At 42.0% G+C, this 27,472-nt stretch overlaps 1 long non-coding RNA gene across 3 annotated transcripts in view; it reads right to left on the reverse strand.

The window, feature by feature from the left end:
- Window positions 1-27,028, reverse strand: part of LOC131834827 (uncharacterized) — an 84,520-nt gene extending 57,492 nt beyond the window's left edge. For all 3 annotated transcript variants that reach the window (XR_009354961.1, XR_009354963.1, XR_009354962.1), the window contains exons 1-3: window positions 26,847-27,028; window positions 6,791-6,909; window positions 297-392 (exon numbers count right to left, since the gene is read on the reverse strand). This is a non-coding gene — a long non-coding RNA (uncharacterized LOC131834827). The remainder of the gene's footprint in view (window positions 1-296; window positions 393-6,790; window positions 6,910-26,846) is intronic.
- Between the last annotated feature and the right edge of the window lie 444 nt (window positions 27,029-27,472).

The raw sequence follows: 27,472 nt of genomic DNA on the forward strand, positions 1-27,472 counted from the left end.
TCCTTTGCACGTATTAAGGATTTAGTTCTGAATGCTCACACTACCTGGGATAATTTCTGTCTTGTCTATTAACTGGCTGTGTGGTCGCCTCAACCAGATTCTATGGTCTTGGGACGCACCCGCTATTCATTTTGTTTACTTATTTGTAAGCTTGAATGTTCTTGTAATGTTAGCTCTTCTCACTCCCCTGAAAGTTAGATTTTCTGGCAGGCATGGTGTCTGATTAATTTAGACGGCAGAGAGTGTATGATGGGGATTAGGCAAGGGGTATCTCCCAGACATCCTGGATGCCTTACCTGGGAAGCTCAGGCCTGCTCTACCCCCAGTGCATCGGGAAGGACCTCCAGCTGGGCGGTGTTAGAGGCAGTTTGATTTGAAAATGGTTGCAAAACCTGTAAAAGAGATAAAGCAGAGAAACAGGAATTCTATGTGAAAATAAAGATTTATGTTCTGTAGACAAAAGCATTAGAACGTGGTACTAGTAAGGGTACAGGTGGTGAGTCTTCTCCTATGTGTATCTGGGGGAGGACACTGGCTTGCTGAGCGACGAGGCAGAGCACACCTGAAGCCTAGGCACTGCGCATGCGCCTGACACATCTGCCCCTGCTCCCTACCCCCACACGCACCCTGAGGAAATCAATGGAGAGTGTGCAAGACACATCTACAAGTTAATTTGCTGTATCAGAGTCAGTTTCGAATAATGAAAAGTTAGAAATAGCTTACAGGTAAATCAAAGATGGTTCGGTAAAGAGGCAAGTACAAAAGTATGTATGATATGACTCTATTTTTACAAAAAGTGCATGTGTATGGGCTTGCAAACTGAAGGGAAAGATTAAGAATCTCAACGGCTCTCTTGGGGTGGTGGGTTTATTCGTGGTTTTAACTTTTTTTTTTTTTTAACTTTAAAAGAATTTTTTTAGATAACGTTTCTCAAATTTCCAATAGAGATATATCATTTTTAAAACCAGAAAAATAGTCAATAAACTCATAAATCTCATTTGAAGAGAAACTAAAATAAACGAGGCTGTGACTGTTTCCCAAGATTCATTAAGGAATCCTCTTACATATACAGCCTGTGTTATCAAAACAACAGAACTAAATAGTCTTTAACATCAATATTCTAGGAGCTTCCAAGAGAAAACTGTTTTCTTAGGAAAAAATAACCTCTCAAGTCTCCCCAAAAGTTGCTTCAATCCTGTTTTTCCAGAATAAGAAGTCAGGCATATGTTCTGTTGAAAATGAACCAAAGTTAAAATGTTTTACAACCATTACAAAGTTTGAGGTTTGGGGCACCCGGCTGACTGGGTTACTGGGGCCTGTGATGCCTGATCGTGGGGTGGTGAGTTCAAGCCCCATGTTGGGTATAGAAACTACCTAAAAATAAAACCTTAAAAAAATTATTTTTGAGGCTGATCTGTGTCTCTCAACACAAGGGATACCAAAGATACAGTGATGAGTAAAAAACAAAACAAGTTACAGAGTGTATGTACTAGGAGAACATTTAAAAAAACAAACAAACAAACAGCAATCACAAACTTTTCCCTCTGACTATACGGGACATTTTATTGAGAACAACTCTCTGAGACTGACGCACTGCCTACTGCGCTAAGGAGGCACCGGAGAACAACTCTATTTAGAGGAATGTTGATATACTCAGAAACAGGCCTGGGACACTATCCACTGAGCTTATTCAGAGTTATCAAGAGTTTGCCAGGGAAAGTGGGTGGAGGGAGAGGCAGGAAAGGGAGAGGGTTTTGTGGGAAGGGTGGGGAGATTATTTACTTTTTATTTTACGAGCTTCAACATTCTTTACCTTTTCTAAAAATAATTTAAAAACATTCATAAGGTAGTAAGTCAGAAAGAAAATAAGAGAGAAGAAAGAAGAAGGGAGGGGTGGGAAGGGAGATCAGTTTGAAGACATGCCTGTGTTTGCAAGCTCAAGGCAGAACCAGAGGGTAAGTTTTGCTTATTCACAATTAAATTCCTGCATTTTTCAGAGGGTCAGTGTTAAAGATAAGAAATGATTCTCCCTCTTGGTGATTCTTTTGCAAATAAAAAATAGCAAATGAGCCTTTTTGACATTTCAGCTCAAATATTGCAATTATGATTTTTTTAATTAAAGATTTTATTTATTTGTTTGACAGAGAGAGAGAGAGTATGAGCAGGGTGAGGGGCAGAGGGAAAACAGACTCTTTGCTGAGCAGGATCATGACCTGAGCCAAAGGCCAACGCTTAACCAACTGTGCCACCCAGGCGCTCCCCAAATACAATCTTAAAGATGTACACAATTTTGTGATGAGAGACTTACATTGTTTTGAAGTGGAGGCAGGCAGAAACTCAGTGGGCCATTCCCCTTAACCAACCAGTCCACCACATTCACATAGGGTTGGGCACAGGCAAAAAGGTGACATGGGGAAGAACTGTCTTCATTGACCATAACTTTGTCACATAAACACCACCCCTCATTCTTCTCTTGGCAAATACACACCTTGCCTCTAATAATCTCCCTTCATCTCCTATACTAAAAACTACTTGAAGAAGGGACTGAAACATCTGTATGAATGTACAAATGACTTGCCTAGTCAGACTTGCTTTTCACAGATCAGACGTGGCTTCGACAGTTCATTAGGACTCGTGTTAAAGTTTACCAGGAGCTTTTCCAGTGCTGGGCACCAGCATTTCCCCCCAGGGAAACAGCACCTGAGTGCCGGCCGAGGCCAACTGTCATAAATGACAGGTTCTTAAGTGACACAGAAGGGTTCGAAGATGGGCAACTTGGATTTATTCTCCAGCCTGCACCGTTCCCGTACAACCATATGCATCGTGCACTTAAACAGCAGACTGAGAAAACAGCACCGATTGGTCAGGATGGCGCTGCCCCTCATAAGACGTGGGTCTGGATCTAGCTCCTCACGGTGGAGGGCAGATGGCCTTTCTGGCCCTTTGTTCTGGGGAAGACTGGGGGATGGGACCGAGAAATAGAGTAGAAAATGGGAAGGTCTGGGTGACTGATTAGCTGTGGGGAGGAGGGGAAGAGAAGGTTGGAGGGTGACTCCCCTGTGTCTCGTATGGCTCAAGGTCAGGGGTCCGTATTGCCAACAGTCCAGAAAAGAGGAAGAGTAGTTCTAGAGAAGGAAGAGCATATGCTGTATTTTGAACAGGTTGAAAAGGAGGTACCAAGAATTTGGAATCTGGGTGATGATAGATCTAGCGGGCAGCGGACAGTAAAGAATCGCCGGCATGACTGTGTTGTAGGGTGCGATGTGCGGGTTTGGGAGTCATTAGCAGAGAAGTGGTAGCAGCCTAGGAGGTCACCCAGTTAGAGACTCAAGAGAAAGAGTGAGTTGAACACGAAGCCCTGGAGGGAAACAAGCTTTTAGTGATGCCTGGAGAGGGACCCCAAAAGAATGCAGAAGGTTAGTCAGAAAGGGAAAAAAAACAAGGGGTAGTGTCATAGGAATGAAGAAAACACTCAAGGTCAAAAAGATGGACTGGATGGCTCCTTCAGTTAGGTGTTGGACTCTTGATTTCGGCTGGGGGTTGTGGGATTGAGTCCTGTGTTGGGCTCTGTGCTCAATGCAGAGTCTGCTGGAGAGCCTCCTTCCTTCTCCCTCCACTCCTCCCCCACCCCACACTCTTCCTCTCTCTCCCAAATGAATAAATAAATATTTTTTAGAAAGGATGCATATGCATAAACGTGTCTTCTGTACACGGCAGGTCCAACTAGAATGTTCACAACACATTTACACGGGTATGAACTGTCACAGAACAGGAAGCAAAGCGAGTCACTGACAAGAAGGAGACTCCACCTGACGTGAACCTGGAGAGCAGGCTGAGTAGTGGCAAGTAAAAACAGAGTCTGCAGGACGCCGGAGCACGAGGGGAGGGTGTCCACACGTGCAGGGGGTAGAGGCAGGCTCCCAAGGATGACCATGAGAACACACAGTACAGTGTACATCAAACAGCTGGCCCCTTCCTGGGCTTCTGCACTGCTCTCACCACATACCTTCAGACAGTTCTCTGAGTAAATGGCATCAGTTTTGGGGGGAGAGCAAGAGCAGGTGGGATCCTTGTGATGGCCCCGAAGCAAGGAGCTCCACACTTCAGTACTACGGAGACCCCCCAGGCTCACAGCTATATCCTCACCTCCAGACCTCACACCTGACCAAGGACAGCCTAGCCTGTTGCATAGTCCCCTTTTTAAAAACTGAATTAATTTTCTGCTAAGTTGTCAATCTGGGTATTTCACATAAAAACCCAGACTTCCAAGTTCTCTGGACAATTCAGAGGATCAGCATGGCCACCTTCCAACCATGCACATGTTCTCCACAGCCCCACTCAGCTCTCCCATGTACGGGATCTGCCATGAGCCAGCTCTGAGCGTGGAAGCAGGTAGTCCCTGCCTTTAAGGAAAGCCTGCTGGATGACAAGAGCTACACATACACAGAAAGATCGGTCTTCGGTGAGCAACACCGCACATAAGAAGCCATTAGAGCAATGCCCTTGGGTGTCAGTGGACAGAGATCCGCCAGCCAGCTTCCAGGGCTCAGCTACACTGTTGTGTGATGGGAGGCAGGGAAGTATTTCTGTCTGGTTTAGCTCCCGTGCACCCTTTCTGGGCAGTTGTAAGCAGAAAGCCTGAAGCAAAGGCAGCTCAGACCAGGTGGGGTCTGGAGGCAGATAAGGGATGTTGGAGGGTGAAAGACTTGCCGCCGACCTACAGGAGCCCATCCTGACTGGGGCAGGAGGAGGAGGCTGACTACCGGAGCCGTGCATCTAGGACAGAGGGAGAGGTGGTGAAATAGAAAATATACTTAGGAGTTTGAAAAACTCATGGTTAAAAAAAGGTAGCATGAGGGGGCTCCGGGCGGCAAGGAGAGGAGCTCTCCCCAGGGCAGGCCTAAGCAAAACTCACCGTAAGAAATCTCACTAACATCCTGGCAGATGGGGCGCCTGGGTGGCTCAGTCGGTTAAGCATCTGCCTTCAGCTCAGGTCATGATCCCAGGGTCCTGGGATAGAGCCCCATGTCAGGCTCCCTGCTTTGTAGGGAGACTGCTTTTCCCTCTCCCACTCCCCCTGCTTGTGCTCTTGGGCACGATCTTTTTTGCAATTAAGTAAAAAACTTGAGAAAAAAAAAAATCCTGCCAGATAAAAGCACCAAAAGCCACTTTACATAGAGCCAAATATGCAGCAGTTGTGACGATTCAGCCCGCGGTACATTTAAGTCTGCAACAGAGCTGCTGTTTGCCTCACCCGACAGATGCATTATGAAAAGCTGTGAAAAAGTGACTTTTGGTTAAATATTTCACAAGAACTTGTGAATCAAAAAAGTCCAAAGATGATCTCCTTTAAGGCTAACCGATACCTTAATGTATAGATTTGGTGAATCAGATTTGAGAAGCAACTCAGTGGCTAATATGTAGACCCTGGAGCTAGACCACTGAGGTCACCTCCACACCATCGCTTGCCAGCTGGACAGCCTCGGGCTGTCTTCATCCACAAGTGGGGAATATAGTGATACCGTGTCCATAAGGTTGTTGTTGAATAAATGACGTATAATTTTATAAAGTGCTTTGAGCTATGTAAGCGTTTGTTAAATAAAGCAATACGTTGAATAGATCCATTTTGCTTAAAATGGGTGCTTCACATACACTTTTCCTATATGTAAAACCTGTTTTTTTTAAACCCAGAAAGCAGGACGCCTGGGTGGCTCAGTGGGTTAAGCCACTGCCTTCGGCTCAGGTCATGATCTCAGGGTCCTGGGATCGAGTCCCACATCGGGCTCTCTGCTCAGCGGGGAGCCTGCTTCCCTCTCTCTCTCTCTCTCTGCCAGCCTCTCTACCTACCTGTGATCTCTCTCTGTCAAATAAATAAAAAATAAAATCTTTTTTAAAAAAATAAATAAATAAAAAATAAAACCCAGAAAGCAGGCAATAGGTTATTGATTTTACTGAAGCTTTAGCCTAGGATTCTCTTCAACGGCAAGTACTTGGCTTAATATCAAAATACAAGTCAAATTATTAAAATGTAGTTTACTGCTACAATTAGGTAGCATACATTTCTATGGCACATGTAATATATTCAAGAGTGGCCTGTATATCCTAATTTATCTAATGGTTGTTAAGTTACATTCGTATAGAATTGAAAATTACAATGCATGCTCACGTAATTTATTAGTTATTTAACTATTGGACAAAAAAAAAAAAAATGGCAGAATGGGAATACGCCCCATGGAAGGAATAAAGAAACAAAGGCTCGGACAGGTGAACTCGGTCACTCAAAGCCTATGATCAGCACGGATGGGGCACCAGTCCTAAGGTGGAAGCCCGGGAGCTCTTCTCTTCCACCATGGTGCCACGGGTGAGGGGTTTGCTCAGCACTGGAGCTCACCCAGATATCCGCTGCTGTATGCTGACTTAATTCCCGCTCTATGAATGCCCACTGGGTTCGGGGAAGGAGGTGCCACTGGAGGCCAGGGAAAGGAGGTCGAGATGGAGGCTTGCAGGTCTGGAAAGCACTCAAGCCGCTCAGCTGTTTGGAAGCAAGCATGCAGAGTCTTTGCAACTAACTCAAAAATAAGTAAGTACGGACTTGAGTTCATAACTATGTTTCCATATGGCCTCATTACTTATGACAACTGTAATACAGTAAAGTAAGATGTTAACAATTCTCAGTACTATCCTTGCAGCTTTTCTGTAACTCTAAAATCATTCTAAAATAAAAAGTGTATTCGGAAGGGCAGAAATAAAGAAGACCAGAAAGAGCACTGCCCCTGGACTTCCTACTTACTTCCTCATACATGTGTTCCCAGCTCGGGCTTTCTTTTGCAAAGGATAAAGGTAGATAGTCAACCAAATAGTCATACCCTCCAGGAAAAGGACTGAAGTCCTCCTCTGTTTCGGTCATCTCTGCAAACGAAAAGGTGGTAAAGGGAAGAAGCATTAGCAATCTGGGGGTCAAGGTCTTTCAAAAATTCTAGGTTGTGTAAGACCCAAACTTCCTTAAATGATAGCAGTTACTTGCAGGTAGGATAATTCTTTCCCTCGGTCTCTCCTGAACTGATAACATTCAGATCCTAGCCTTCTAAGCAAGCAAGCTGCAACATATCAATGACTTCAATCAAATTTACTGAGGAGATTACCATTATCTTGAGTGCTATTAGGAATGAAACACGAAATACCGGGGTAAGTTTGCAGATGATGGAAGAAATAGAATGTGCAATGTTTTTCATCATTATATTGCAGCTGAACACACAGTTTTGTTGAAAATTCCAAATATTTTCTCTTTTTCATACTAATTGTACAACAGAAAATATCATTTAGACCAATGTTTTCCAGGTCTCTGGATTTCAAAAAAACAATTTCCTAAAAACCATTTGGGAGCTAATACAAATACCCATGCAATGTCTCTGAACAAAACAGGGGATTGGGGGCACAGATCCACCCCCTCAGTCCCCTCCTTGTGTACCTAAAAATCCACTTATGACATGACTTCCTAGCAAAAAACCACCAATAACATGCTGAAGCCTTACTGATAACATAAAACGTTGATTAACACAGGCTTTGTACGTTATATGTATTATATACTGTATCTTACAATAAAGTATAAGCTAGAAAGAACATGTTGAGAAAATACATTTACAGTACTGAACTGTTAAAATCTGCTTTTAAGTGCAGTTCAAACCTGTGCTGTTCCAGGCTCAGCTGTGTTTTATTTTTGCAGGTGAGGTCTTAAAAAAATTATTTCATCTACTTTTATGTCATTAAGGGAAGAATGCTTTAACACCTCAAAAATAAAGGGGACCTAATCTCGGAATAATGACAATTCACCCCAAGAAAAGAAGGCTGACAGCTCTGTGACTGCATCCATCAGCATACTCCAACTCATCTCACCACTGACCAGAGACCCACCCTGCGCCCCCAGGGACAGGTGTCTGGGAATCCCTGCTTTCACAAACAGGAAGAACTGCCTGGTATTACTGTCCTGGGGTGGAAAAGTAAACCTGGGACTAGGCCTCACTCTGAGGATTCCTGATCCTCGTCTCGAGGAGTGAATGCCGTCTGCTTCCCAATGCCGTCCTTAAGCTCTGCATCCCCCGCAGCAAACGAAGCCAGATCACATCTACACGTGAGGAGCTGCTTGCTCAGACTCTGCAGGCCCCTGGCCTGTTTCAGGCACCTCTTCCTCTCGCACCTCCTCACTTGTAGTACTTCCTTTGCTCCTGGATGCACCTGCAGCTTCGGTGACCAGGCTGTAACCCGAGCCACTCAGCTTGGGAGTTCCAAGTGCACATGTTGGAGCTAATTTGTGCAGTTTAGTTCTCGCCACAGCTGCCCATAAGAGGTGCCTGCTTCTGGGTCACCCTGCTCCAGGTCACGACCGCAGCAGGTGGGGGACACCTTTCAGCCCCACGGTGTGAAGAGTTCTTTCTGCCATGCCAAACAAAACACCCACAGAAACACAATGAGGTGATGTGAGGGAACTGAGCTGGACTTGAGGGAACAGTCCCGAGATTTTCAACAAGGGATTGTTTATCTCATGATCTCATCTGCTCCGTGAAGCAGTTGGTAGGGCTTGATGCTCGTGAGAAACAAACTGGAACACTACGGGGCAATTTCATATTGCCAGTAATACAAGAAAGCAGCGACAAATAAATTATACTCATGACATACCCTGAGCACTGGGTCATAATCCTTAAATCCTGCCCAAGTAAAGTACTCTTTTATCCAGGATGAGTGAGGAAATATTTCATCTCCTACAGTAGCATTCATCTCCTACAGATACGGTCCAAAGTCCTAGGAATCCGTGTAAATTCTGGTCATCTCTGGAGGCTTGATGATGCCCTTGCTTGAAGACACAAAGGTGACAGTCGTACTGTGACAATGTTCATTCCCTGGTGACTGATGACTGTATTACAGTTATGCAAGATGTTTACATTCGGGAAAGTCTGGGGAATCTCTCTATTTTTTGTAGCTTTTCTATAAGTCTAAAAATATTTAAAAATTACAAATTACATTAAAAAAAATTTTTTTAATCACTGGATTCCCTCTTTAGTCTTGGTAGGAAACTTGAGGCTATGGAAGTTCTGTGGCCACATACATATGCACTAAAGAGATTTTTTCCTGTAGGAGCTGGAAGGATAATAAAATTTATGGGAGAAGAAAGCCAAGAGCTCCACACCTCCGAGGCAGCTCCCTCCTGCACCCATGTGAGCAGGGGCCCTAGATGTCTGCTTTATGCTCAGGAAGCCCATCACCCGAGCACGTGTGACCCTGGTTTGGATGCCTTTGCTTATCCAAGTGCAAACTGGCCAAAGTGCACTTTCCAAAGCGCCAAGTGCAAGTGCAAAGGAAATCATAGATGACCGAAGGCAGGGCCATAACCGACATGCCAGGTGGCTTTGACGAGGTACCCCATCAGAACATGGGAATTCCACGGGCAGAAAGGAGCGATTCCACAGCGGCGGAAAGATGCAGAGGACCGTGGAAGAAGAAAGTAACAAACAAGGAAGGCAAAAATTAGAGCTTAAGTATCAACAGTCAACAGATGAGTAGCTGTCACACCACCTAGATGATTGGTAGGCGTCCCCCAAAACCAACTCAGAGGACGTGTGAGGGGTGGGGCCTCACCCTCTGCCTGCACCTGAGCTCTGAGCTCTTGGTAATTGTTTTGTGTGACAGGTTTCTTTTTCTTTCTTTTTTTTATTTTAAAGATATTATTCATTTATTTGACAGATCACAAGTAGGCAGAGAGGCAGGCAGAGAGAGAGGGAGAAGCAAGTTCCCTGCTGAGCAAAGAGCCCGATATGGGGCTCGATCCCAGGACCCTAGGATCATGACCCGAGCTGAAGGCAGAGGCCCAGCCCACTGAGCCACCCAGGCACCCCGTGTGACAGGTTTCTGAGCCAGAATACAGTTCAAGCTAAAAAGTCCATGTCTAGGGGGCAGGGGGGGGGAGTGGAACACCACTGATCTGGATCCTTTTGCTTCAAGTAGCTAAATTTTAGAAATGCTGACTATCATGTGCTCACGTTTATTTTCTGGATGTCTGCTCACAGCTGTCCTGTCCCCCGCCCTCCAAAAGAATATAAGTTTGATGGAAGGGACAACCAGGACTGGTTTGTAGACAGGACTCAACAGATATCTGTTGAGTGTCTGAATGGTTTTAGCCTGGCTCTGAGGAAGATCCAGAATTCTGTGTCTCTTCTAACACACAGTCCTCTTACTGTACTAATCAAACCACAGCTGGTACAGACAGATGGGCAATTTTATTCTGAAACCCAGTGGGCAATATAGACCACAGAGCTCTCTGACCTCCTCAGAGCTCTGCCCATCCAGTGTGAACAGGGATCACTGCATGAAACATGGAATCCTGAATCCTAGAAACAGAATATGTGATCTGGGTAAGGGAAGGATAAGGAGGGAAACAGGCCCCTGTCTAGTAGATATCTAGCAAGTAATGGTAGATCTCTAGGTTCTACTTCTCGAAACAACACTTTTAGCCCATTGCTTTCCCAAAGCTACAGATGTGCTGGTTTCGGTAACAAATCACTTACAGAATCCTAAAGCGACTAACTTCTAAATCGATCTCAAACCCACTCCTGCAACTCGGTGTCCCATCTCAGTTTAAAGGCTCACTCATCTCTCCCCAGATAAAGCCACCGCCTCCCGGCTGAGCTGGCCTCCCAGCACGTGGTCCTCTGCAAACTGAAGTGGTTTCTTGAGGACACAAGGCAGTGATATTCCTGCTTTGTTTTATAGCTTTCTCAAGTGCTGTTTACTCAGACAAGTTCCCCAGGTGGTCTCATGGAGGCTTTCGGACCCCGGCCCCTCTGGGTGGCATTTGGCATTCCTGCATCACGAGGGAAGGGCGTTTCCACAGCTGTATCCCTGTACCTAGTACGATGCCTGTAGAGGTATGCTAAAGGAGCTCAACAAATCATTTGTGAGTGAGTGACATAAATTTATTCAAAGTATCTGCGTTCACCAAACTGAAGATACTATTTACACCTCCGGTCACCAGCACAGGCCATCCTCTGACCAGAATCTGGAGTCCCTCCCTGCCTCCTCGGTCTCTCTCACCCTCTCCCTCTCAGCTACTACACTGGTAACCCCCTCCTCACCTCTGAGATCTAGCTTAAACGCCGAAGATTTCAAACTGAGCTTTTCTTGACCAAACTTCTTGTTCTCCCATCCCCTCGCCCCCTCACAAGGAAGAGTTAAGCACTTAGTCCTCTAAGTCCCTTTCACTCTGTCTCATGACAGAATCCAACAGCCTCATTCTTGTTACCCAGAATGCTTTGGTGATACAAATGCAGATTCCTGGGCTCTACCTCAGACCTACTGAATCAGAGTCCCTGGGGGTAGGGCTCAGGGATCTGGATTTAATCCAAGTTCCTCAGGTTATTCCAATATTCACTAAGGTGTGGGAATTACTGCTATAGGACACATCTGGAGGACTGGGTCAAGAAGATGGGAGCAAATGCTGAATGATGAAGGCTCTTGAATGCCCTACTAAGACTGGAATAATTAAAAACCTCTCTTAGCCTTGACCTGGGGACTAAAAACTGCTTTTATCCTAGAGGCACTGGGGAGATCCTAAAGAAATGTAAGCAGGGAGGAACAGAAACAGTTTTGCATTTTAAAAAGGTTACTCTTAAAGCTATATAGACTGGGGACTTCCAAACTTTTTGCCTATAACTCCTGTAAGTATTAACATTTTTATATCAGGACCCTGGGGGTCCACCAAGGTACCCAAACCAAAATTTCCTGAAATCATACATACCTTGGTTATATGCAACGTACTCAGGTATATTCTATTCTGTTTGGTTCAACTTTGTAAAAATGAGGGTTGTAATCAATGCCATTGATCATACAACCCACCAAAATTCACCATGGATTTTGATCAGTAGACTGAAACCAGCTGGCACAGAGGACGGATCGAGGGAGAGCAGGGGTGGAGGCACAGACCAGTCCAGGGCCACTGTGGGGATCGAGGCTACCAATGTGAGGTGAATGAAGGCCATGGCAGAAAAGGCCAGAGGCGAGTTTTATGAGGGATTTACGAAGGAGAATGGACTGGATTCAGCAACTGGTCTGACACAGGAAGTCAGCAAATGTCAGAACCGATTACACGGTTCACGCTGACTTTGCAGTGGGGAGGCTGGCTACAGGTTGCCTCTGGTAACTGTGAGCACGGCTCTCCACCAGGCCCGTGAGGTTTCTATGTAAGGATGAGGGACTCACGGTTTCATTTGGCTCAAGACAAGTATTTATAAAAATACACGACTGTAACAGTAACGCTAACTCTTCTTGAATTGCTCTTGATCAGATTCTTAAGTTCATTTGGGTCATTTTTGATGTTTGTTTCCTTACTATACCTGAGAAATAAGAATATGCCCAGGTAATAAAGCAATTTATTCTCAGATGCACAGTCTAATTAGAACGATACTAGAGGGGCACCTGGGTGGCTCAGTGGAATAAGCCTCTGCCTTCCACTCAGGTCATGATCTCAGGGTCCTGGGACTGAGCCCTGCATTGGGCTCTCTGCTCAGTGGGAAGCCTGCTTCCCCCTCTCTCTCTGCCTACTTGTGATCTCTCTGTCAAATAAATAAATAAAATCTTAAAAAAAAAAAAAGAAAAGAAAAAAGAACAATGCTAGAATTTTTTTTCTTTTTTCTCTACATTTGCACTTCCCAGGCCCCTCTACTTACCCCATGGAAAAATAAAGACTATACTTGGCCTAATGTCCCTATTTAGGGAAGAATAATTAGTCAAAGACATTGTTTTTAAGTCTACTTTGTTTGTACTTTGTTTTTAAGTATAATCATATATGGTGGTTGGAATTAAAGTTAGATGTGCCAAAACCAACTATTTTAAATAGGCGGGAAGAACAAACTCTTGTTTTTAATATTAAATACATACAGGACTAAATATTATTAGGCAGGAATAATACTAAGTGCTTAACATGAACTAGTTAATTTTATCCTCACAATACTCTAATGAGATAGCTGCTATTAATGATCTCAGTTTTGAGAGAAGGTAACTAAGACTTTGTAGGGTCAGATGACTTGCCCAAGGTCACCCCACTGGACAGCAGTATCCTCCCCAGCTCTCTACTACACAGCCAGAGCTGGGCTGCGCCATCCTGGGAGGCCCCAAGGAGGAGCTTCTCCCCCACTTTGGGGGCAAAGTCTGAAAAGCCAGGAAGCTGGCTCTCATTAGACTTTGAATCTGCACCTTGATCTTGGGGTTTACAACCTCCTGAGAAGTAAATTTCTATTGTTTATAAGCAAAAAAAAATTTTTTTTTAAATAAAAGTCCCCTCAAAACCATCAAAAGTCTACCAATGTTAAAAGTACACAAATGCTCAGTTAAACCACCCCCTGAGACCTAGTCTCTGTGCTGCCACTGATCAGAGCTGAGCATCTCCCACATTCAATTCCAAACAACAACCTCTCTGGAAATCATCATTGCAATGTCCTATGGGAAGGAGATGGCGGTGAAATGGGGCAGAAAAGTGGAGATCCAGAGATAAGGCTTTGTCACTGTGTTTCATCGGACATGGGTTATGAAGACAGACATTTCTGGTAAAGGGAATTTCACTTTCTTGAGCTACAACCTGGTTACTTAGACTGGACAGATAATTTTAGTCAGACAGATAAATACAAAGCATATGCAAACATTTGTATTTCTACAGCATCAGGGTGACTCATGTTATCTGTGACCCGGGAATCCACTCTATAGACCTGAGTCCAAATGTCATTCCACCCACAGATGTGAGTAGCTTTTCCCCTTCCTACTCACGCTAATGTCCTCCACTGACGTCCCCCACGGGGGAGGAACGTGATTTGCAGCAGGGCCTCCATCCCCTCTCATCTCAACATGGTTCGCTAACTGGTCTCCCTGCTTCCGGTCTCATCTCCAAACCATGATACCATCAGATCACTCTTCCTAAACCATAATGTGTGGTGTTCACAAAACTGTCACTTCCTGATTCTTCTCTGTCTCCCTCTAAGATAATAATAAAACCAGTACTGAGTGGCTCCCCTGGACGGGTACTGTCAGTACCGAGAGAAACATGTGCCCATTATGTACACACAGAAGAGTGGCTTGCAATGACTTTAAAAGGCAGCATATTCAGTAGCCAAGTGTCATGTAATCAAGTAACCACCACACCTGGTTCTTCTCCAAGTGCTTGAGAGTTCAACCTCTTTAACACCTCTTGAATCTGTATTCTCTTCTCAATCCGAAATGTCACTCTTGCCTTCCTAGATCCCTGTGATGGTTCTCAAACTGGTCTCCAGAATCCACATTCCTGTTTCCCTTCCCACCACACAGACACACAACCGAACCTCCCCAGTACACCTCTGACCACATCCTTGTTCCTCACTGGACTCCATTGGGCTCCTCATCCCTTCTGGATAAGATCCAAGCCATGGGACGCCTGGGTGGCTCAGTCGGTTAAGCAGCTGCCTTCGGCTCAGGTCATGATCCCAGCATCCTGGGATCGAGTCCCACATTGGGCTCCTTGCTCGGCAGGGAGCCTGCTTCTCCCTCTGCCTCTGCCTGCCATTCTGTCTGCCTGTGCTCACTCTCTCTCCTTCTCTCTGACAAATAAATAAAATCTTAAAAAAAAAAAAATCCAAGCCATGTGTGGGGCACACACACCATGCGGTCCACGGTCTGGCTTGCCCGAGCACGCCGGCTGTGATCCCCTATCCTGTGCTGTCCTCTCTCAGCTCAGCATCCCTCGGTCTCTGCTGGTCAGTGTCCACTCATACTTCAAAACTGAGCTCCGTGTCTCACCCAGTCATCCTTCTCTGACCCCATCTCTATCCCATTGCCTCCAGAACACATGGGTATCATAACACAGCATTCTGTATTATAATTGTTTTTCTCTTCCAGTAGACAGACTATAGCTCTGAAGATAATCGTTCTATCTCTGTTTCTCTAGAATTTAGAATAGTCCTGCTCAGTAAATGATAAATGAATCCATAATGAATAACATTCATCTCAAGGAATTATTTTTTAATCTCAGGTCAGTCTTTCCAAAAGGATTATTAGAACCCTATGAAGAAGCTAAATAATGTCAACGAGGCTAAAAGAAAGGAAACACACCAGCCATCTGATGTAGTAAGTAATTAAACACATGTAGGTGCATCAGAGAACATAGAACTTCAAAGTGAAAACAGTCATGCTTTAATGATGAGACAAACAAAGCCTATAGAAGTCAATTAATTGCTTCTAATAAGTGGTAGGAGGAGAACCTGAATTCCACAGACATGATTTCTTCTACGGTGCTGCCTTTAACCGATGGGAAATTATGGCCAGTCCTTACAGGGTATCATTACAAAAACTTACCTTGAGGACTGGTTTGTTATCCCATAAATTTATAATGAGTTTGTAATACCCAACAAATGCAGATAAGTAAACTATTACAATAATTTCCTCCTGAGTATGATGGCATGTGCATTCCCTGTCTGCAGAAAGGCAGTCCCTGCTCTTTGTCCACAAAGTACTCCTGGGAGGGGTGAAAAGGAGCATGATCATGAAGCAGATGGTACTGTTACTTGCTCATAAAGACAATATGACAGAGGCTGAGTCACCACATGTACTCAGGATAAAATAAATGCTGTATGCAATTACAGAATCTTATAAAAGCAAAATTAAAATACCTATAGGATCTTAACATTTCAAATAATAAAACTATGCTTCCCATATGAAAAAATGGATAGATCATCCATATTGTTTTCCTAAGGGGTTATGAGTTCTATGAATTATGCAGCTTGACTGCATCCTAAGTATGGCTTACACAAATATGCTAGCTTTACTACCATGGCTGAAGGTGTTAAGACAGCTATTTGCTTTTATTTGCTTTTTTATAAATTAAAAAAAATCCATTTTGGGGCGCCTGGGTGGCTCAGTGGGTTAAAACCTCTGCCTTCGGCTCAGGTCATGATCCCAGGGTCCTGGGATGGAGCCCCACATCAGGCTCTCTGCTCGGCGGGGAGCCTGCTTCCCTTCCTCTCTCTCTGCCTGCCTCTCTGCCTACTTGTGATCTTTGTCTGTCAAATAAATAAATAAAATCTTTTTTAAAAAAATCCATTTATATTCCATATTCACACTTTTTGTGAATGGCTCTATGAATTTTAACACATGTGGAATTTTGTGCAACCACCACCACAATGCATGTACAGAGCTGTTATCACCCCCAAACTCACTCATGTTGTCCCATTTCAGTCAAAAACCCTCCCCCAGCCCAACCTCTGACAACCACTGATCTGTTCTCCTCCCTTACAGTTCTGTCTTTTCCAGAATGCCATAATAATAGAATCACATAATACGTCACCTTTTGAAACCGTCTTCCTTCACTTAGGACGATGTCTCTGAGATTTATCCATGCTGTTGTATGTAACAATATTTACTTTTTTTTTTGTATTCTATGGCCTATTCATCCAATCACCTGTTGACTAATGTTTGAGTTGATGTGATAATTATGACTAGAGCTGCTATTATCTGTGCACAGTTCTGGTGCGAATAAAAGTTTAATTTCTCTAGGGCAAATACCCAGAAATGGAATTCCTCGGTCATTCGATAATGCATATTTAAAGAAACAGTCAAACTGTTTTCCACACCACTTTGAATTCCTATCGATTTGTGAGAGGTCCTATTCATATGCATCCTTACCATAACTAGATATTGCCAATTTTTCAAAGTTTTGTTATTTCACTGTGGTTTTAATCAATCTGCATTTCCTAATGGCTACTGATATAAGTACATCATTTTTTTTTTTAAGATTTTATTTATTTATTTGACAGACAGAGATCACAAGTAGGCAGGGAGGCAGGCAGAGAGAGAGGAGGAAGCAGGCTCCCTGCTGAGCAGAGAGCCCAATGTGGGGCTCGATCCCAAGACCCTGAGATCAAGACCTGGGCCGAAGGCAGAGGCTTAACCCTCTGAGCCACCCAGACGCCCATCATGTACAATGATGTACACCCAGGCGTACATCATTTCTTAAGTTTATTTGCATCTGTATGTCTTCATTGGCGAAGCACATATCCAAATGTTCTGCCCAGCTATTATTGGGCTGTTGTTTCCTGACACTGATTTTTGAGAGATCATTATAATTTCTGATACAAGTGGTTAGTCAGATATTTGATTTGCAAATATTTTATCACAGTCTTTAGTTTGTCTTTTTATTTTCTTAACAGTGTCTTTTATAGAGAACAAAACATATTTTTGACAAAGTCTAATACATTAAACTTTTCTCTATGGATTGTGCTCTTGGTATTATAGATAAGAAGGTTTTCCCTAACTGAACGTTACGAGATTTTCTCCTACACTTTCCTCTAAAATTTTATAGTTTTACATTTGCATTTAGGTCTTTGATCCATTTTGGCTTATTTTTTGGTATACAATGTGAGGTCTAAATCAAGATTTATTTTTTTGCATATGAATGTCCAACTGCTCTAATAATATTTATTGAAAAGCTATCTTTTTTCTGTTGAATTGTTTTTGCACCTTTGTCAGAAATCAATTGTTTATATTTGTGTGGATCTATTTCTGGATTCTCTACTCTGTTCCATTGATCTAGTGTTTATCCTTTTGTCGATATCATGCTGTCTTGATTACTGTAGCTTTATTCCACGTCTTAAAATACGCTAGTGTGGTCCCTCCAAATTTATTCTTTTCCAAAATTGTTTTGGCTATTCTAGTTCCTTTGTTTTTCCTTATAAATCTTATAGTTGGCTGTCTATATGTACAAAAAACTCTGCCAGGATTTTGATGGGCATTGCATTGAACCTATAGATGTATTTAGAGATAATTAAATACTAACTATAATTTTCTTTTATTGTAACATCTTTTTTAAATTTATTTTTAAAGAATAGTTGACACATGTTATATTAGTCTCAGGTGTCTGATAGAATGGTTTGATGATTCTGTACATTATTTAGTGCTCACCAAGATAAATATAGTTACTATCTGTCATCATACAACATTGTTACCGTATTATTTACTATACAACCTATGCTGTACTTCTCATCGGTATGACTTTTTTTTTTTTAACAGCTGGCAGTTTGTGCCTCTTAATTCCCTTCACCTACCTGGTTTGGTATCAGGGTAATATTGACCTCAGCATGAATTAGGAAGTGTTTCTCTCTGTTTTGGAGAGTTTGAGAATGATGATGTTTTCTATTTTCTTTTTAAGTTGGTTTAAGCAATTTGCTTGTTCCTGGGAATTGTCCATTCCACTAAGTTTTTAAATTTGTTATTGTATAATTGTTCATAGTTTTATCTTATAATTGTTTTTATTTCTTTAAGGTGGGTAGTTATGTGCCTGTTTTGTTTATGATTTTAGGTTTCTGTGTCTTTTTTTATTCTTTTTCTAGCTAAAGGTTGTCAATTTTGTTGATCTTTTCAAAGAACCAACTTTTGGTTTCATAGATTCTCTCTACTGATGTCTCTTCTTTTTTAATATAAATGTTAGAGCTATCAGTTTTCCTCTGAGCATGGCCTTTACTAAGCAAGTAACATTCCATGGGTTTTATATGTTGAGTTTTTGTTTTCATTTTATCACTCTTTTCTCATTTCTCTTGTATTTAATTCCAGTCCTACGTGTATGTCCCAGAAAATTGAAAACAGGGACTCAGATATTTACATACTAGTGTTCACTAAAGCATTATACACAATAGTTAAAGGTTGGACATAACTCAGTTGCCCAACAACAAAAGCATGGATAAACAAAACGTGATATAGCCACACAACAGAATATTATTCAGCCATAAAAAATAATCAAATTCTGATACAACCTAAATGAACTTTAAAGCCATTATGCGAAGTGGAATACACTTGACAAAAAGGATAAATATTGTATGACTGCACTTACAAGAAATATCTACAATAAGCAAATGCATAGAGACAAAAAGTAGACTAGATAATATCAGGAATAGAAGGTAGGATAAATGGGGAATTATTGCTTAATGGGTGGAGTTTATGTTTGGGATGAAAAAAAAAAGTTTTGGAAATAGATAGCAGTGATGGTTTTACAACACTGTGAATATAATTAATGCCACTGAATTGCACATTTAAAATGGTTACAATGGCACATTTTATTATATATATTTTACCAATCCCCTCCCCCTAATTATACTGCTTCATTACCAAGTATGCTTTACACCAGAAATGCAAGATTGGTTTCAAAGATAAAAACCAATTATTAATAGACTAGAATATAATCATTTCAGTAGACACAGAGAAAGCACTTGATATATTGTTTAACATAAATATCCATTAAACTGTATTTGTAACTGAATTCTAAAATCCACACTTTTAAAAAAAATTTCTAAGTTAGCACAAGTTCAAGATAATATAATTAAAAACATATTGCAATGTTTTAAATGTAAGATGATTCTATTGAAGATGAAATCTTCCCAAATGTAAGATGCATAGTTACAGATTTTAGTTTTGTAAATCCTATGGGACTTTCTACATAGACTGTCATGGTGTCTGAAATAAAGATATTTTATGACTTCCTTTCAGTCTACATTGATTTATTTAGTTTTCTTGCCTTCCTGCACTGACTACAAATTTCAGCATGATGCAGTCATTCTTATCTTCCTTAAGCATTGTAGAAGAAATTATCCACTCTTTCTCTATCAAGTGTGTTGTTAGCTGTGGATTTTTACAGATGCCCTTAATGAGGTTAGAAAAATTCTCTTTTACTCCTAGTTTGCTAAGAGTTTTTGTTTTTGCTTTGGTTTTTATTTTACCAGAAGTATATGTTGAATTTTATCAATTGCTTTTTCTGCATCAGTTAATATAATCATTTGGGTTTTTTTCTTTATCTGTTAATATGATGGATTAGACTAATTTTGAATATTGAACCATTACATTCCTGGGATAAACCCCCACTTGGTTGTGTTGTATTATTCTTTCTACATATTCCTTGATGTAATTTGCCAGTATTTCATTAAGAATTTTGCTCCTATGTTTATGAGAAGTACTAATATACACTCTCTTGCATAGCCTTTGTCAGTTTTTGGTAGCAAAATCTTAAGAGTTGTACTGTTTCCTCCTCCACTATTTCTGAAAAAGAATATGTTAAATCAGTGTTATTTCTTCATTCAGTGTTTGGTAGAATTTGCCAGTGAAATAATCTAGGCCTTGATTTTCTTTTTTTGGAAGATTTTAACTTACAAAGAAACTTACAGAAGTACAGATATGGGGATGTCCATATTTTTGGTATTTTGGTATTTGTGGCTTTCAAAGAATTGGGAAATTTCATCTAAGTTTTTAAAAATTTCTGTACATAGAATTACTTATAATATTCCTTTGTTATTGGTATTTTTAACACTTGTGAGATCTTCAGTGAGCGCTCTCACTGCTGATACTGGTATTTGTCTTTTTTTTTCTTGGTGATGTTGTTTCATTGTTTTTCCTCTATTGCTTTTCTTCTCTTCATTTCACTGACTTCTGCTCTTGTCTTAATTGTTTCCTTTCCACCGCTTGCTTTGGTTTATTTTGCTCATTTGTTCTAGTTTCCTAAAGTGAGAACTTTCCTCTTTTTTAATATGTATGTTTAATGCTACAAATTTCCCTCTAATCTCTTCTTTAGTATCCCACAAATTTTGATACTTGTTTTCTTTGCTTAGCTTAAAATATTTTCTAATTTCATATGATATTTCCTCTTTGGCTCACAGATTACTTAGCAATATGTTTTTCAGTTTTCAAGTATTTGGAGATTTTCCAGGTATATTTCTCTTGATTTCTAGTCTGATCCCAATAGTTAAAATTTGTTAAGGTTTGTTTTATGACCCAGGACATAGTCTCTCTTGGTCGATGTTTGTTCTTGAAAAGAATGCATGTTCTGCTATTTTCAGGTGGGATTTTCCATTAAATGTCTTTCAGATCCAGCTGATTTATGCTTAGTTTTTCCATATCCTTGCTAAATTTTCTCTGTTCTTATTCTAGCAGTTACTGAGAAAGGAGTGTTGAAGTCTCCAACTGTCATTCTGACTTTCCATTTTCTTTAAGTTCTATTAAATTTTTGTTTCATAAATTTGAGAGTCTGCTGTTATACAGAAACAAATTTAGGATTCTTACATCTTCTTGGTAAATTGACATAATGTGCTTCTGTATCCCTGGTACTTATTGCTCTGAAGCCAACTCCATTGTTAATATAGCCATTTAAGCTTTCTTGGACTGGTGTTTGCATGGTATATTTTTTTCCATTCTTTTACTTCTAACTTATCTATATCATTAAGTTTAAAGTGGATTTCTTGGGGCGCCTGGGTGGCTCAGTGGTTTGGGCTGCTGCCTTCGGCTCGGGTCATGATCTCAGGGTCCTGGGATCGAGCCCCGCATCGGGCTCTCTGCTCCGCAGGAAGCCTCCTTCTCTCTCTCTCTCTCTGCCTGCCTCTCTGCCTACTTGTGATCTCTGTCTGTCAAATAAATAAATAAAATCTTTAAAAAAAAAATAAAATAAAGTGGATTTCTTGTAGACAGCATAGAGTGGGTCTTAATCTTTTATACATTATGATAATCTCTCTTCAACTGGCGTGTTTTGACTATCTTAATTTCTTTAAGGGATAAGTACTTTATTATATCTCAAAATGTTGCTGATCATGAATTCAGATGGAGTTTGGATGATGATCCTTCTGTTCCATATTCTGCTGACTGAGATTAGTTAATGCTATTTTATATATGTATATATATAATTTTATTAGGGTATAATTTGCATAAAGTAAAATTTAGTTTCAGTGAGTTTTGACATAGGTCTGTGATATGGACCCACTGCCACAATCAAGTTAGAGGACATTTCCATAAGGACATTTCCAAATTTCCCTCATGATCCACTTTCAGCTGACAGCAGCAGGACTGGTCTGAAGGTCCAAGTGAAAGCCTTCACTCACATGTCTGTAGAACATTTATATTTAATGTAATTATTTATGTCCTCCATTTTACTATGTTTTCTGTTTATCTCTTTCTCATTCTTCTGCCTTCCTATTACTCTTCCTTCCTTTAAATTAATTTTTTTAGTATATCATTTAGTTTACCTATTGACTTTCTTCAGTTTTATTATAATATAATTACAATATAATTGTAATACAATACAATATAATATAATTAACACACAGCACTGCATAAGTTTAAGATGTACAGCATAATCACTTGGCTATATATTTTGCGAAATGATCACCACAATAAGTTTAGTTAACATCCATCATCTCATATACATACAAAAAACTAAAGAAAAAACTTTTTTCCTTGTGATGAGAACTGTTAGGATTTACTATCTTAGCAACTCTCAGCTACACTATAAAGCAGTATTAAATATGACCATTGTGTTATATGCTACATCCCCAGGACTTGTTACTGGAAACTTGCACCTTTTGACTATCTTCATCAAATTCTCCAACCCTGCTCCCTGCCTCTAGTAACTGTAATCTGATCTTTTTCTGTGAGGTTTTTTTTTTTTTTTAGATTTGACATATATGTGAGATAATATGATATTTGTCTTCTGTCTGACTTAATTCACCTAACATAGTGCCTTTGAGGTCCAGCCAATGCTGTCACAAATAGCAAGATTTCCTTTTAAATGACTGAATAATATTCCACTGGTATTCTATAATACCACATTTTACCCATTCAACCATAGTTGGACACTTATGTTGCTTCCTGTTTGGTCTGGGCTATTATAAAGAAGCTGCAGTGAAACTGGAGGGGTATATCTTTTCATGTTAGTGCTTTCATTTTCTTCTGATAAATATTCAGAAGTGGAGTTGCTGGATCATATGATCTATTTTTAATTTTTTGAGGAACTTCCATACTGTTTTCATAGTGGCTGTGTGAATTTACATTCCATAAGGGTTTCCTTTCCTCTACATCCACTCCAACACTTATTTCTTGTCCCTCTGATAGTAGTCATTCTCTTCCACGTTTCATTGCAGCTTTGATTCGCATTTCCCTGATGATGAGTGATGTGGAGCACCTTTTCATGTACCTGTTGGCCATCCGTATGTCTTCTTTGGAAAAATATCTATTCGGGTCCCTTACCCATCTTAAAATTGGAATAAGCAAATTATGGCACATTCTTCCATGAAATACTATATAGTAGTTATGAATAAAGTAGATGTATAAGTCCCAACAGAAATAGAGCTCTACAACACATCTTTGTCCATTTACATTTTTTTTGGAATGTGTAAAAAATGCCTACTTATAATTACCTTGGTTTAATATTAACATCACATTTCTTAATGCCACAAAACACTACACTATTGCTAACAGCTAGAGATAGTGGCTCACCAGCAGGTGAAGCCTGGAATAGACTAATCACAGCTGAATCCCCAGAGCGTCTTAGAATCTGGGACATCAGAGTCACACAGAACTGTTTAACAAGTCAATAAAACAGTCAGGCCAACAGCTCCAAGGCTCCTTCTGGTTCCAGTTCATTGATTCTAACTGAGGAAAAATGAAAAAACTGTCCTTTATAATAAAATGGTCCCAACGATACCTACCTCAGGGAGCTGCTGGGAATATAAATAAAGCTATCCAAAATCTAGGAACTCTTTTTTTGTTCGTCTTCCTGGATAAAAATGACTCTTCTGCCAAGTTCAGAGTCACTGCAGACGTTTCAGAGAGGCTTTTTTCAATGTGTATGGGTTGGGGGCGGCATGAAGGACGGGACAGGAGGGTCAAACATTAAAAATACTATTTAAAGATGAGGAAGGAGAGGGCGCTGATGGCAAGGGCCAAACCTGAATGCAACGCAGTTAAAAAGTAATGCTGAGAATTAAGAAAAGCTTTCTACTTGTTCTGAGGTCCCATTCTGGTTCTCTGAGCTCACTGCCATTTTTTTTTTTTTTTTTTAACCATAATTGATGTAATTGATGGCAAACTAGACTGTAGTCTTTTAAAACTTATGGGCGTAGGGACAATGTGTACGACTAGTTATTAGTTTCCTAGGGCTGCTGAAACAAGTTCTCACAAACCAGGCAGCTTAAAATAACAGAAATGATGCATCCCCTCACAATTCTAGAAGCCAGGAGTCTGAAATCAAGGTGTCAGCAGGGCTGGCTCCCACTGGGAGCTGTAAAGGCGTGTCTGTGCCTTTCTCCTAGCTTCTGCAGATTTATCATTTTGGTCTCCCTTCGGCTCAGTCTTCACACCACCTTCCCTCTGTGTCTCCTCTGTGTCTACGTGTCTACGTCTGTGCCTTTGCCTCAAAAATCCTTGGCCATTGTATTAGGGTACACCCAGATAATTCAGGATGATCTCAAGATCCTTAATTATGTCTACAAAGATCCTCTTCTTCCCCAAACTAGATCAACATTCAGAGGCTCCCATAGACATACCTTTTGGGGGTTAAGGGCAATCATCAGCCCACCATAGCTTGTTTGGGAGATTTTTGTTTTGGAAGAAGCCTACAACAACAGAAGTATAAACTGAAAGGAGACAAAAGCTAAAAATAAAAATGTTAAGTTTACTGGGCCAGTTTCAAATTAACAGATGGAAGTGACTTGTGGTATCTTCTTCAAAACTTTGTGGCAGCATTTTTAAAAACTGACCCAAGCTAGGAACACTCCTGAAATGGTTACCATACACTTAACCACTAAAGCCGTGGTTAATTTCCTTCCTAATTTCTAGTCATGGAACTTAAAGGAAACAAACATTCTCAATTATACTGACATTTGTAATTATGTGAGAGGAAAAAAAGCATAAATAAGCAGCCTAACAGAGCTTGAGGTGCCATGTGCTAAATTTAGATTCTGTTTCCAGGGGTGCCTGGGTGGCTCAGTTAGTTAAGCATCTGCCTTCGGCTTAGGTCATGATCCTGGGGCTCTGGGATTGAGCCCTCCATCAGGCTCCTTGCTCAGTGCAGAACCTGCTTCTCCCTCTCCCACTCCACCTGCTTGTGCTCTCTCGCTCTCTCTCTCATCCATGCTCTGTCAAATAAATAAATAAAATCTTTAAAAAATACATATTTCAAAAAACCTTCTGTTTCCAGTAAGGTGATGGGCTGAATACCTGAATGAATTCTCCTGTTAAAAACAACTAAAAATCTGACAATCTTAAGAGAGTCAATAACCTGTCACAAAAGTAAGGAATTCTCAAGTCAGGGATTGAATACAGATAAGATTGTAGCCAGCCTTTTCCCAAACAAGGAGGGAGGATGGAGACAGACACCGAAGTTTGCATTCAAGGCCTCAAATGGCTCAAGAGACACAGCCCAGAGTCTCCCCAGCTGAGGAGTCTAACGAAGATCTTCCCCCCAAAAGCGATCCCAGTGGCTAAAACCATCAATTTAAGAATGAATGTAGACAGGGTGTCTGGGTGACTCAGTGGGTTAAAGCCTCTGCCTTCGGCTCAGGTCATGATCTCAGGGTCCTGGGATTGAGCCCCGCATCAGGCTCTCTGTTCAGCAGGAAGCCTGCTTGCCCACCTCTCTCTGCCTGCCTCTCTGACTACTTGTGATCTCTGTCAAATAAATACATAAAATCTTTAAAAAAAAATGAATGTAGACATAAATTGGTTTTGCTCCTCAATCTCCCACTTCTCCCATCTCAACCCCAGGTCAAGATGAGCAAGAAAATTTATTAGATCAAATTTTAATGCTAAGTAGGAGAGAGGAAAAAAAAAAAAAAAACAGAAGCTAGCCTTCACGAGTGTTTTCAGCCTGAATTCACACCGGCTGGGGGAACTGGGCAATCCTCTTGCTGAACATTTAGGTAAAAATAACCTAGAGGAGTAGATAGATCCCACAGACCAGGGAGAGGGAAATGCAGATCCTGTCTGGAGGGCTCCACCTCTAACTCAGCTAATGATAATTTCTGCAGGCAAAGTTCCAACGCATCAAGCAACAGGTTGTACTCAATTATTAAAGTACCATAAACAAGGATCAACAAAAACAAAAGAAACAAAAAACAAAGCAGAAAAACAAAAACAAAACCAGATTGCATGAGAAAGTCCACAGTGTTACCCTTAATCCAATTATGGCCTGAGGCCTGAAATAAGTGTTTACGTATTTATACATAAGCAATGTAAATATAAAAGTGATCAAGCAAACTCTAAGCAGAGAATACTGACACAGCCATATTAACAATAAAGAAAACGTGTCGTAATAACAAGCATTGCCAAAGAGAGCCATTTCATAAAGATAAAGAGAACAATTCATCAGAAACCATAATTTTACTTTTTAAAGATACTTTTTTACTTATTTGAGAGACAGCAAGCGACAAAGCCAGAGACAGACCATGAGCTGGGGTGCGGACAGAGGGAGGAGAAGCAGACTCCCCCCTGAGCAGGGAGCCCCCCTTCCCCCCTACCCAGGGCTCCAGCCCAGGACCCCCGCATCATGACCAGAGCGGAAAACAGACGCTTCACCGACGGAGCCACCCGGGCGCCCCAGAAACGACCGTGATTTTCGGTTTACATGCACTACTAACAGCCTCAAGACATACTGGCGACACTAAAAGGAGTCACAGGCGAACTCAAAATCACAGATTTTAAAATTCTCCCCTCAGTAACTGAAAGCAGCAGCAGATTAAAATGCATTTTAATCCGTCTCAGGAGGGCGCAGCAGGCGCGCCCACAAGCGGGCCTCGTCGTGGGAACCGAGGGAGGGTTCCTGGAGGCGAGGGGCCGCCAGGCTCGTGCCGGAGAAGCAGGCGCCGCGGGAGAGAGGCTGCAGGCCGAGGGGCGCGAGGGAGGCCAGCGGAGCCCAGGGACCAGAAAACAGCATCCTCCTGAGGAGCCAGGCTCCGCGTGGGAAAAGGGAGTCACCTCTCCGCGCACCCCGGGCGCGAGGATGGAGAACTCGGGAAGGCTCCTCCTCGTCCCATTACCTCGGGAAAGGCTCCTCCGCGGCGCGTCACGCACGGCAGGCGACATGGAGACGTCTGCGAGCCCGCCTGGCATCCCCTCCCCGAGGCCCGCCATCCGCGGCCCGGCTCGAGCGCCTCACGCGGAGTAGGGCGCGCCGCTCGGTGCGTCCCTCGTCGCCCCGCGCGCAGCCGCTGTGCCTACCCGCGCGCGCCCTCGCAGCCCCGCGTGCGCTCGCCCCGCCCTGCGCGCCCGGCCCCCGCGCGCCCGAGGGCTACTCGCGCGCTCGCCTCCCGTCCCGCGTCCTCACCTCGAGCGCTGGGCCCCTATCCCGCCCTGGAGAGAGGGCAGCACCTTCCTTAGGCTCTAAGTGGCCTTAGAGAGAATGTTGTATTGAGATGTGTCGTTCCAAACTAACTTGTGCCGTTGTCAAAGGAACAGTAGCCCCCAAAGGTACGAATAAATGTTGGGACATGTCAAGAGAAAAAAAAAAAAATAGTAATGATGAAGACGGTTTGAATCAAAACTACCAAACCTCCCCCAATGAAGATTGTCCCCGTGCGCGCGCGCGCGCACACACACAGAAGGTCAATAAGCGCATGAAAAAGTGCCCAACATTATCATTAGGCATCAGAGAAACGTAAATTAA

Source organism: Mustela lutreola, chromosome 6, assembly GCF_030435805.1.
Source record: "Mustela lutreola isolate mMusLut2 chromosome 6, mMusLut2.pri, whole genome shotgun sequence".
NCBI classification, from domain to species: Eukaryota; Metazoa; Chordata; class Mammalia; order Carnivora; family Mustelidae; genus Mustela; species Mustela lutreola.